This window comes from Columba livia, chromosome 2 (assembly GCF_036013475.1).
Source record: "Columba livia isolate bColLiv1 breed racing homer chromosome 2, bColLiv1.pat.W.v2, whole genome shotgun sequence".
Classification (NCBI taxonomy): Eukaryota; Metazoa; Chordata; class Aves; order Columbiformes; family Columbidae; genus Columba; species Columba livia.
In genome coordinates, this window is record NC_088603.1 from 148,015,879 (window position 1) to 148,029,081 (window position 13,203).

Below are 13,203 nucleotides of genomic sequence, written 5' to 3' on the forward strand. Positions count from 1 at the left end.
TATTGGCAGATCTGACAGAAAAATGGCCAAAGAGACAGATGTAAGCATAGAATCATGGAATCATTTAGGTTAGAAAAGACCCTCAAGATCATCTAGTCCAACTGTTAACCTGGCACTGCCAAATCCACCACTAAACCATGTCCCTAAGCGCCACATCTACACGTGTTTTAAACACCTCCAGGGATGGTGACTCCGCAACTTCCCTTGGCAGCCTGTCCCAATACTTGACAATGCTTTCTACCTCTTTTCAAATAAATTTTCTCTCTATTTTTAATAACTCTTGTGCTATTTGCTTGTTTCACATTGGTGGTTCCAGAGTCCTGGAGATGTGTTAAGGGAAGAGCTTCTGAGACCACATCCCTAACTCAGGACAGACAAATAAGTTGAATGAACTCCCAGTGGTTTGAAAGTTCACGTGCAAAGTGATGTGCATGTCTTCTACTGAGATTTAAGTTGAAATGCTTTATCTTATGTTTGCCATAGGCTAAGGACATGCACAAAACTAGTCATCAAAACTCATTATGCCATAAATTGTTAGACCACTGCTGTGCCTCAGCCCTCAGCCTCTGACAATGAGGACAGAAAATACACTCAGGTCTACTTGAAATGTACACATATTGACTTCACATATTACCACTGCAAATCTCATAAAGTAGCTGTCATTGGAAATTACCATCAAAGGGGGTCTTTCCTGTGGTAAAAAGTAATGTTTATAGGGTGAAAAAGATAATTTCTTAAGCCGTGCCTTTTCAAATCAATTGACTTTTATTAAAATTAAGTGAAAGTAGTATGTCAAGAAGAAATGTAGGCAAAGATTGCAGAAAAAACAGCAGGAGTTCTGGAAGCAAGAAAAGAGAGAAGTGTAAACTTTCAATGTGAATCCTCAGGAAAAGGGCCCCTATGGTCACAGGTATGTCTAGATATGTCAACACAGGAGTCATGAATCTTGGGATTTTCCTCTGTTCATATTTGTCCTGCAATAAACGGTTGGCAATAGTCTTCTGATCAGACTTAAACTGGGATGTACTTTTACAGATCAACTCTTTGCATTTCAGAGTGGCTACTAAAAAATTGGAGAAGATACTGGAAAGAATAAAAATTGCCAAAGCTCTGGAGATATTCTTTACTGTGACAACTGTAGTAGCCTTCTAGCCTCAGCCGGTTTAAGTAATAATAAAAAAACAGACTGAGAAAATATGTGATTGTGTTTCTAGATAAAGCCAGACAAATACGAATTAGAAATCAGTAATAAAAATTTAACTGAGAGGGTAATTAGTCCTTGGAACCAAATGCCAAGGGAAGTTATGGATTCTTCACCTCTTGATCCTTCTTGAAGGGTGTCCTTTTATCAGTGTATTCAGTATGAAGACAATGGTGAAATCCATCAGATTACTGATACTTTATGAATGCGTGGTGGAGAGAAGCTGGAAGTGTGAGCCAAAGACAAGCATTTGCAGCACAGCAGGTCACACCAGGCCACTGGCACTCGAATGGTGATATTATTTCTCCATCAGTTTTCCAAAATGAACAAGCAGCTGAGATTCTCTCATGCTGCTCCATCCCCTCCAATGATGCACTCTTATCTTGGCCAGACACTTGTGTCCCAGATGCTGACTGTTGTACGAGGGATTATTTATGCCCTGTAGAGACAGCTTCATGTGGCTAGCAGGACACTGCACGCTCTCAGCCAAGGTCCAGGGACTGATGAATGACTGTTTTGGGAAGATGAGTCCCCTCACTTCTCCTGGAGAGGAGGCTTAAGCTTTTGGAAAAGCTCATTTTCCTGCCAAAGATGATAAACCCAACAGAGAACATGGGGTGCTTTCTGCAGGGAGAGGCAAACTGTGGTGTCCAGTACGAACGTCTCTCTCAAATCTAAAATACTGGTACTTAATACTCTGCAGGTCTGCAGGCAAAGCTCTGAGATCAGCTTGAAATCACCTGCAAGAACTAAGAAGAGCTGAGCAGTGTAAACCCCAGGCATGCCAATGGGTGTGAAGATGGCCCTGAGCTCAGCCTGAGGGCACTGGCAGTAGAACCATGGTGGCTCACACAGCAGGGGGCTCAGGGCAAGGAAGGCTCAGCACCCCTTGTCTCAGCACCTTGCAGGTTCTGGAGCTGGGACACCAGAGATGGCTGTGCTGATGTCATGCTCGGGGTGAGACCTCTGACACCATTGCCCCTCCAGTTAACGTGCTTTTCTGGTGCTTTGTGTGCAGGGCTAGTGGCCTGCTGCCCTCTTTAGTGCAAGTGCTGGATTTTGCACCTGGGACACAGCAACCCTGGCTGTACATACAGACTGGGGATTGAGATGCTGGAGAGCAGCCCCATGGAGAGGGATCTGGGGATTCTGGTCAACAGCAAGTTGAACATGGGCCAACAGTGTGTCCTGGCAGCCAAAAGGGCAACCGTGTCCTGGGTGCACCCAGCACAGCATGGCCAGCCGGGCAGGGAGGGGATTGTCCCGCTCTGCTCTGCACTGGTGCAGCCTCACCTGGAGCACAGTGTGCTGGTCTGGGTGCCACAGGATGAAAAAGATATAAAGCTACTGGAGAGTGTCCAGAGGAGGGCTGTGAAGCTGGTGATAGGTTTGGAGGGGAAGTTGTATGAGGAGAGGCTAAAGTCAATAGATTTGTTCAGCTTGGAGGATACTGAGGAAAATCTCATGAGGGCTATAGCTTCCTCACAAGGGGAGGAGGAGGGGCAAGACACTGAACTCTTCTCTTTAGTGACCAACAACAGAACCTGAGGGAATGGCAGGAAGATGTGCCAGGGGAGGTTTAGCCTGGACGTTAGGAAAAGGCTCTTCACCCAGAGGGTGCTGGAGCACTGGAACAGGCTCCCCAGGGAGGTGTCACAGCCCCAAGACTGTCAGTGTTCAAGAAGAGACTGGACAACACCCTCAGACACATGGTGTGAACTGTGGGGTTGTCATATGCAGGGACAGGAGTTGGACTCGATGATCCTTGTGGGTCACTTCCAACTCAGGACACTGTCTATCTGTGCCCAGCAGCCCACACGGCTCCCGGGCAGTCAGCGTGGCTGGGGTGAGGGGAGACATGTGCCACCCATAGCGGGCGATGGCGGCGCCGGGCTCCTGGTACCGCTCCCCGCCAGCAGGTGTCGCTCACAGCGCACTCTCCCGCCTGCGCCGAGCCCGAGCAGTCGCTGCCCCGGCGTGTTCCACCGCGGCGCGGGAGCCCCGGCTGTCTGCAGCCTCCCCGCAGGACCACTTTCCTGCAGGGCGGGCATGTGCAGCGCCCGGAGCCGGCTCCTGCTGCCGGAACGCCGGTCTCTGCTGTCAGAGTCCCCACAGCTCTACCACAGCTATACTCACAGATGTAACTCCTGGGGTGTGGTCATGGCCAGCCTGGCTGGACAGGCTACAGGTTGGCTGCCTCAAGGGAGGCCACCTCCATCTAGGGTGAAACTAAGAATTTCTCCATGCTGTTTTGCAATCCTCTTGCTGGGAAAGGGGAACGAACCTTCACACCCACCCGTCTGCGCAAAACAGCCCTGGGGCTGCAGCCACCTCCTGTGTTGCAAACGAGGATAAAGAGCAGCACTAAGGGTGTTGGAGAGTTTCAGGCTTTGAAATCAAGCTGATAAGGTCACTTCTGTTCCCCACCCCCCAAAAAAAACCCTTTTAGTTAGAGCTATATATGAGTTTTAGTTTACCACAACCAAACTCTCTTGGGAGACAAGGAAATAGAGTCTTCAGAAAATAATTATCCTTCCCATGCACACAACAGTGTAGCAGGCAGTCTATGTTTCCTCCTTTTTGTGGTGGCAAGAAGACGGAAGGAAAACTGAACAATGTTCCTTAAGTTGTATGGTCCCCTTTGTGCACAGAGATGGGCCCATGTGGCAATCCCAATAATTAGGGTAACCTCTTGTGTACCATCCTTGACTCTGGCTTGCTTTCCAGGCTGCTCTTCCTCTGCTTACTGGCCCTTTCTCACTCACTGCTGGATGTTGTCTGCCCGGAGCTCCATGGTATGACTGATTCATTCCACTTAAATTTTTCCACCCTCCATCCTGACCCCATGCCTATGTAAGCGTCTGCAAAACTACCTCATCATCTTCTGATCAGTCCTGATTTCCCTTAAAAGCTCTTATATTTCCAAACACATATGAAAACTTTTCAATACATAGACTGATGGTACCTGCACTGGAGCGGCCTCACCTGGAGCACTGTGTGCAGGTCTGGGCGCCACAGGATAAAAAGATATAAAGCTACTGAAGAGTGTCCAGAGGAGGGCCGTGAAGTTGGTGAAGGCTTTGGAGAGGAAGCCATATGAGGAGTGGTTGAAGTCACTTGGTTTGTTCAGCCTGGAGAAGAGGAGACTAAGAGGAGATGTCATTGCGGTCTACAGCTTCCTCACAAGGGAAGGAGGAGGGGTAGGTGCCAAACTCTTCTTTTCAGTGACCAACAACAGGACCCAAGGGAATGTCAGGAAGATGTGCCAGGGGATGTTTAGGTTGGACATTAGGAAAAGTTTCTTCACCCAGAGGGTGCTGGAGCACTGGAACAGGCTCCCCAGGGAGGTGTCACGGCCCCAAGCCTGACAGTGTTCAAGGAGACTGGACAACACCCTCAGACACATGGTGTGAACTGTGGGGTTGTCATATGCAGGGACAGGAGTTGGACTCGATGATCCTTGTGGGTTCCTTCCAACTCAGGACATTCTATTATTCTACCCGGAGATGATTTGCCAGCCCCACTGACTAGTATTTTCTTATTGCTTCCTTGTACTCCCCATGTGTTTGGATCCATCTGTTTTATGTTGTCTAAAATTTCAGTTATGAGCTCTTTGGGACAACAATTTTGTAGACATATTCCTGTTTCATGTTTGTACACATTTAGCACAGTGGAGTTGTGGTCCCTGAGCAGCACTTTTGGGGCTACACTAATAAAAATGGTTGTTATCGATACTATGCTACCCAATACAATAAATTTGCCTGGTGATTCTAATTATAAATCTCTATTCTGGTTATTTCAAACTTTGTGGATTTTTATGCTGGGTGTCTGCCTCTGCTTAGATTACTTTGGAAAGTTTCATCAAAAAATGGTCATGCTGTTTCCCAGAAAAAAGATTAAGAAAAAAAGACTTTTTTTTTGCCAATGTTAATGAATTGGTTGTAAGAATTCTTTTTTGGAAATGCTGGCTTCTCCATGCTTTGACTTGAAGGCTGGCAAGCTGGAGGCATCCTGGTGCCAGACACATAAGCATTTGCCCATATTTGGCTGGGTTTTAAACCATATTCATTACTAATATGGTAGAGTTTGGCAGATAAATTCCTCTAAATTCCTGTCTGTCCTGAGCATGTTCTACCTCTTTTGCATGCCAACTGCATTATCTCCACAAAATGACTTGAGCCTTCTGCATCCTTACTAACCCAGCATTGCACTGCAGATGCTTCTAAAAGTAGCAGCAAACTGGCGTGTGGCTTGTGCCTCCTGTGTCCACACACGCTGCCAGATCAACAGAGAGCAAGAAACAATCTAACTTAAGTACAGACAAGAAAAGACCAAGATCTCAGATATGTGGCTGGAGAGGATCATAGAATCATTGAACAGTTTGGGTTGGAAGGGACCTTCAAAGCTCATCTAGTCCAAACCCCCTGCAATGGGCAGGGACATCTTCAACTACATCAGGTTGCTCAGAGCCCCATCCAGCCTGGCCTGGGATGTTTCCAGGGATGGGGCATCTACCATACCCCATCAAGATCAAGAAGCTGAGCTGGAAAAGCATGGGAGCTGGCGGGTTATTTCAAAAATAAATGAAAGGAGAAACTGGTTGGACAAGGAGACCACAATCTAAAATCAGGAAGGAAGAATAAGGGCAATATGAAAAACTGTGAGACTGGCAAGGTCAGAATGGAACAAAGGCAGGGATGAGGAGACTCAAGCTGGCTAGATGAAAAACCACAAGGAAGGATGAGGGCAAGGGCATAGGTTACCTTTAGACAATATTGGGGTGAGGAGGTAGTTGTGAAAGAGGACAGATGAGATGAGATGAGATGAGATGAGATGAGATGAGATGAGATGAGATGAGATGAGATGAGATGCCAGTCTAGACGAAGAGAGACTGAGGAGGGAGAGATGTCTGAGCAGCCTAAGGAGACAGTTCAGAATAGGAATGAGTGAGAACTAATTTGAAGAAGGGCAAGATTTAAAAGAAATCCCAAAGTGGGAAAGATTATGGGAAGCAGACTCAGTAGATACAGAACTGGTTTGGAGAGGCTGGGTGTGAAGCCAGGATTGTGTACATGGGAGAAAAGAAGAACAAGGAAATCGGGGACAAAAAGCTGAAGAAACAGAGGAGGCTGTGGATGGGAACAGAAAGTTTAGTGTGATGTTGAATAACGTTTGAGTATAGGACTGCTTATGCAGACAGACAGGAAAGAGAAGGTTTGAGATAAGAAATAACTAGAGGGAATCAAGCAAAAAAGGTCATGAATGAGTCCAGGGAGAAAACAAAAATAAGAAAAGACGACTTGTGAATAAGCACATATGATCTGTGACCATCAAGACTTTAAATTATACCCAGTTTCTGAGACTTGCCATCCATCTGCATCTAAAAAGTATCTGTGAAGTTTACTTTCATGCTGTGTCTCATGTTCCCTTAGAAAGCTGGTCTTAATTCCTCTGGGTACAAATTTCAGCCCTGTGCATGACCCCTCCATGTGGTTAATATGATTCCAGGTAGAGGAGTTGCTGAGAGGATTTTTGTTGGGCTTTTCAAAGAATGTTAAAAATTGCAAACAAACCCCCCTTCATATACAGAAGGCTAGCTGCAGGACAGGCTTTCGGATGTTAAGAAGCACCAAAATTACAGATACTGACTGTAATCTTAATTTAATCTCCTTCTGTATAGCTACACACAGAATGACTATATTTGAAATTCACTTTCTTACTTTCATTTCCAACACTTTCAACCAGATACAGATGTATACATATAGCTCGTAAGGAACTTTGGACTATAAAAAGTGAATAAGCATGTTACAATAGTTTTACTGAGCACTAGTTTATACTGTCAGTTACAGAACACAGTAGCCTGTGGCGTTGTACCTGTGTTTAGAAGTTCACATAGAAGTACTTTGTCTCTCTGCAAGAGTGAAGAAATCTTAGGAAAGTACCTGTGATAACAGTTGGCAGTTCCAATGTTTCTTTTGGAAGAGGAGATTAATAGGGATCTATAGTCTAGAATGAATTTGTATTCCTCTATTTTTATTTGTTTGTTTGTTTGTTTGTTTATTTTATTCTGGCTTAGCTTTTTTTTATGAAGACACTGGAAAGATTAGGGAGGAACATTGAGGTTGGTGCATCCAATTCACTGGTGACTTTCAACTTCTATATCACTGTCATTTCTGATACAGATGATGAATGATGGACGACTTTGATGAGCTTAAGCCCTGGCTGAGGACTCACCACTCATGTCAGGCAGGATGAATTGGGTAGGGAAGGCAGCCAGAAGAGCTGGCAGAATTTATACCAGCACTGCTCCCTGAGAAGGCATGACTGATGCTTCTAGGATGGAGTAACACAGCATTCAGCACATTCCAGTTGTGTACCTGGACACTCCAGAAGCAACTCTGGCCAACAGCAATTTTTATGCTCATGTCAAGGGAAATATGACCTTTTCTGCCAGATGCAAACCTGTCACAATCATCAACATTTTGGCCACCCAAAATGAGGCTGCTGTAACACTCCTCTGATGTGGAGTCATAAATAAGCTGAAGGTTATAAAGAATGCTGAGGCCTGTTGAAAGGAGCTATATATTAAAGGCTTGTGAACTAAGTGCTGAACCAGATTGCAGGTCCACCCTCAACTGTGTTTCTCTATAGTCTGCATTTTTCTTGGGTGTTTTTATTCTACATCTTCCATTTACAGACTTTTCCTGTGTCTCTCTCAAGCTGAGGGGCTCTGCAGGTTCCTTAGTGAGGGACCAGGATGAGCATGTGAATCTGCTTTCTTCTTAGATTCATGGACACAGGCCTTGTTTTAAATATTCTGAGATTTTTCTTTCATGCCTCACAAACACATTTATTCACCTGCTATTTGAGGACTACAATATCTAAAAGAGGCATTTCAGAATGGGAGAAAGGAGGATCTAGGCCAGGCCCTGCTTCTAGCAACGATGTGATGTTCTTCATTAAAGTGTAGGACAAAACACAGGGTGTTTCAAAAAGGTGGAGCCAATTTCAAAGATATAGTGATTATAAATTGGGTCCATATTTTTGAAACGTTGTGGATTTCTGGTTTCTCACTGGATGTGAAAGCAGAACACACAGCCTCATCTTGCTCTGATTTGCATTCCTGAAAGACGCGAGAAATCTTGCCCTAAAAGAAGCGGGAATGATCTGCTTTGTGGGGAAATAAGCTTTGTGAGCAACTGCAACTGCAGAAGTCTATAACCATGGTGTGGAGAAGTGTTGGAGATGTGGGCTGAAGGTTTCAAGTGCCCTGTGGAAATATGAACTGCAAACTCAGCTTGCTCAGCAAAGACTGGGCCTGCTTTTGCTTTGCCTTGCGGGGACCTGGTTAAACGGCCACCAGAACTTCAGCGAACCACCTCAGTTTCTCTTCTCCCAGTGTCTGCAAGAGCTCCACAGCCTGGATGCAGGGGGTGCCGCCAATACCTGGACTCCGTGTCGCAGGAGGGAAAACAGCTGCAACCTGCAGACAGAAATATACCAAGTGGGCACAAAGATGTGGCATGTGACAGAGCCAGTAGCTGCTGTGCAGCACTGCTACCACCTCAGTGCTCCCTGCATGGCCCCGCATGCTGCCTGACAGCTTGCAGGACCAGAGACCAGCAGTGGTTGGTGACACCTGGACGAGGCTGCATCTCCTTGTTGCGTACCTCTGGCTGCTGCATCTCCAGCAGCAAGTGAGACTGGCTGTGCGTCTTAGGTTAGAATCTATTTTTGAATGCACCCCAGTGACAAACTCATGACTTTGATTTCAGAGCAAAAACCTTTCAGGAGAACTTAGGTAAAAGATGTAATTTCCACTCAAAGTACTTTGCAACATGTATGAAAAATTAAGATTTAATAATTGTGGTGGTGTAACAAGAAGTTACAGTGAGAACAATGACAGGAGATGTAGCTGAAGGTGCCTGTCCTTTTTGACCTGCTTGAGATGTGATGATTGCTTGGATCCCAGCCATGATAAGTCATATGGCAGCAATCCGTATCCTCACCAGTGTTTTTTTTGTCACTCCTCCAGAATATGGTGGTTGATTATATTCTTTACACGTGGACTTTGTAATAATGGTCTGTCTTTTTCCTCAGAAAACTGGATTACTGGCCTGAGATTTTCCTGTAAATTCTTTAGGGCCACATTGATAGACCCATGTACTTTTCTGAGAGAGCATGAGATGTCCTAGCACTTACCACACAGGACAGAGAAGGGTCCTTAAGGGGACAAGTGGGTGTGGGACAACAAGCACCAGCAGCATCTGCGCAGTTTTATGACATTCAAAAACTAAAATAAAGATTAAAAGGTGGTTTAGCTGATGAAAACTAGCCTGTCAGTAATCACAAACTGGTTTTTGCTGTATTTGAGTGACAAACAATGTCATCAGACCACAGGAAACCAGAGGATTTAAAATGCAAGAGGTAAAAGCAGATCTAAATGACAGAAGATTCTTGTTTACATGGTGCAAGACAATATTGATGCTTCATGGATACTGAGGTAACTCTGTCCATGAAAAATACAGCAGGCCAGGGGCTTTTATTTTTTTATGGGAGGGTACAGGCCTAGTTGTTATGCAACTTAGACCTAGGAAGTGGGATGGGGTTGGTTTTGGCTTCTTTGACATGGTTTTGGATAAGATTTTGGTATGTGGGCTTAAACGGAGCTCAGATTGCAAGCTTCAAGAATTCATCATTTTTAGTGGCTTGCAAAAGTGGTCCAAAAATGAAATCCTGTGGGACAACTGATGTTTGAAGAAATGCCGCAATTAAAAATGAAATAGGGAACATGAAGTAGCTATTGGAAAATGTGGTTCATTTTATAATATGATTGAATAATAGAACAAACACTTACGAACCCGCAACTAAGCCTGAAAGTGTGGGACATGGTTTTAGATAGAAATAATATACAGCCAACAGTTTCAGAAATAAGTGAAGTGCTGTAATTGGTGAGGTCCTGAAACGTGTGTGCTGCCAGTTTTTAAATGCACTAGGCAAACTTGAATTTGTATTTGTTTTGACTCAATCCCCTGAAATAAATTTGGATCAGATATTTAAAATCCAATTATGCTATCTGCCATATTTCAAATGCTAAAATAAACCCCCCAAAAGGAAATAAGGTCTCCTTACTGCTTTCAAGTGGGTATTAGTGCTGGGAACAACTGAAGAACACTATCATCTTGGTATCCTTTCGGTTAACACGATGGTTTCACTTCAGTTTTGACTCCCACTAAAGCAATGGTATACTGGAAAAAAAACACAGGAACTTCTTTCTCCCCAGTAAAAATATACATGATACTCATTAAAACCCAAAAGGTTGCCAACGCACCCACATGCTTTATGGTCTGTGTTGTATTTTCTGAGTGTAAACTTCTCAAACATCTGAAATTGAAAAAACAAATTCCAATTTTTAATCTTTGTTTTTTGTTAGGGGAACTCAAGAAAAAACAAAGGTCCAGCACAAAGTTTCCATAGCAAGCCTGTTGTCCCCTAGCTTGAAGTAGAACAAAATTTATTGTGTACATTACTTCTTTGGGACCACTGGTTCTTGCCTACATTGATAATACTGGAAATAGAAAAACAAGGAAAACAAAAGGCAGGTGTTCAGGTGTTTCACCCCTTTCCTTTCTTTTTTCTTCTTCCCCAGCTTTGCTCTCAGGGGAATTCAGTGATCGTCCTCAAGAGCTTTTGAGGGTGAGTGTGAAGAGGACAGTCCTTTAACTTGGGCCCGGTGGGAGCACCATCTCATAGCAGCAATTTGCCAGTTCTCACAATCTTCTCTATAATATCATTGACAGAAGTCATGAAAAATGTGAGCTATCTCTGGATTTAAGTGCTTGTATCAGATTTGGACCTGTCTAGCCTCGGTTTTGCCGCTGTTTGCTTTCAATGCTTGGCTTTGTGGTGATTGTTGTGTGGATGGAGTCCCAGGCTGTGAGCACCCTGCTTGGTCAAGGTCCTACCCCACCCTCTAGGCAAATAATTATCTCAACCCAAGGTCTCCTATGATTTATTTGGCGGCACTGAAACTCTCCCACCTTCTTTGGACAAACAGTCTGAAATGTTTTCTTTTATGTATCCACTTGCACTGGCAAATTAGTCCCTTTCTCCTGCATCCTGCCTGCTCCATCCTGGCCCGCATCCGCAAGCCACACTCTGTGTCTGGGCCGTAAAACTTCCTTTCTTTCCTGGCATTTCTAATAAAACCCTTCCTCAGCCCCAAGAAATCCACTTACTGTGTCCCAGGCCTGAAGAGGCCAGTGGCCCCAACTTCTCCTTGGCTGCCAATCTCACTACTGGAGCTCTTTCTGCTTTCCTCTTTCTTTTTTTGCCCCTATGACCTGTGGGGTTTTAAGTCTTATACTATTCAGCTGGGGTCTCAGACATGAAAAAAGAGACCATATTTAGTATTGGGTTATACCTAAATCACCATCATACTCTTTATTTTGCCATGTTCTGAGTACTGTGAGCTGTAGTGTGGAAAGCAAACATCTTTCCTAGTGTTTCTAAAGGTTGAAATATTGAGAACAAGGTTGGAATATTGAGAACAAGGTTGGAAAGGTTGTCTTGCTCTCCCAGGCTTTCCACTCTGAAATGATGAATTTTTTTCTTGTGTTAACTCCATCAGAAATCTGGGCAGAGATTTTCTGCAGCCTTCTCCCAACACCTCACAATCCAGGGCTTGAGGCATGTTGCCTGATATCTGGGCCACCCACACCACTGTCCCAGCTGCCCCAACACTGGTTTCATGTCATCTCCGTTCCTTAATTAGCAGTGATTCTCCTGCAAACTCAGTGTTAGTCCCCCTGAAACCCAGTGACTCCAGAACTACATTTATTTGAGCCTTCTGTACATGCATAAGGATCAACTTTATAACATTTTTTGCTACTTCTTTTAATTCTGCATGGACATGTAACAAAATCCCTGCACCCGTGCTGGCAGCCTGTAACCCCAGATAGCCCCTTTATGTTACCACTTCCTTCTACATTTTTGTCATTGTTGGACATGAGCACAGGGAGTGGGTTGTCTCCATCATTTGACCTTCTACATCTCCTGTGACAGTAATTTTCATCTGACCCACATCCAAACATGTGGGTTGGCATCCAGCTAATTTTATGCAAAATTTGAAAATTCCTCAAAGTAATTTCATTTCCTCTGGCGCTGAGCCAATGAAGCCTTTCCCACTGTTGGTCATGCTCAGCTTGAGTGCTCAGATCATTTCTTTCCATTTTGAATCAGGCGAAGGAGGAAAGGAAGGAAGGAAGGAAGGAAAGAAGGAAGGAAGGAAGGAAGGAAGGAAGGAAGGAAGGAAGGAAGGAAGGAAGGAAAGGAGGAAGGAAGGAAAGAAGGAAGGAAGGAAGGAAGGAAGGAAGGAAGGAAGGAAGGAAGGAAGGAAGGAAGGAAGGAAGGAAGGAAGGAGATCTGGATCAAACTTTACAGTAACATAATGCAAGCAATAATTCTTCAGGATATTGATCCACTTCTGTCAGTTTTTACGGATCAGGCGTCAGACCCAGCTAGCTGGCTGCACTCAGATGTTTTGAAGGGATGTTCGACCTCTCGCAGATTTAAACCTTTTATGAAAGGTGAAGGAGTTTTCTGCAGTGACTTGTCCGGGTTGATCTGCCGAGATGGTGTTGAGAGTGAACATACCTCATTTTAAAGGTAGGGCTTAAGTGGCTGTGGGTTTAAGAACATCATAGCTTTGATGAAGTCTGCTGTGTGGAAGTACCTATATCATACGCATGTATTAATGTTTCATACCTTCCTATTTTTTAAACTTCAAGTACCAAGCAAGAGCAATTCCCATGTTCCCAAACTTATTCTAATATTGATACTATTTTTTACCCAGATAAAAGTGAAAGCTCTTTCTGATCATTAGGAAGAGCAAAAAATTTTGGCATACATTTAAAACCCCAGGAGCTTTCAAGTAATATTAAATCATACCTTTAATAAACTTGTGATTTCTCCCAGCTGACTTCATTATCTGAGGACTGTCT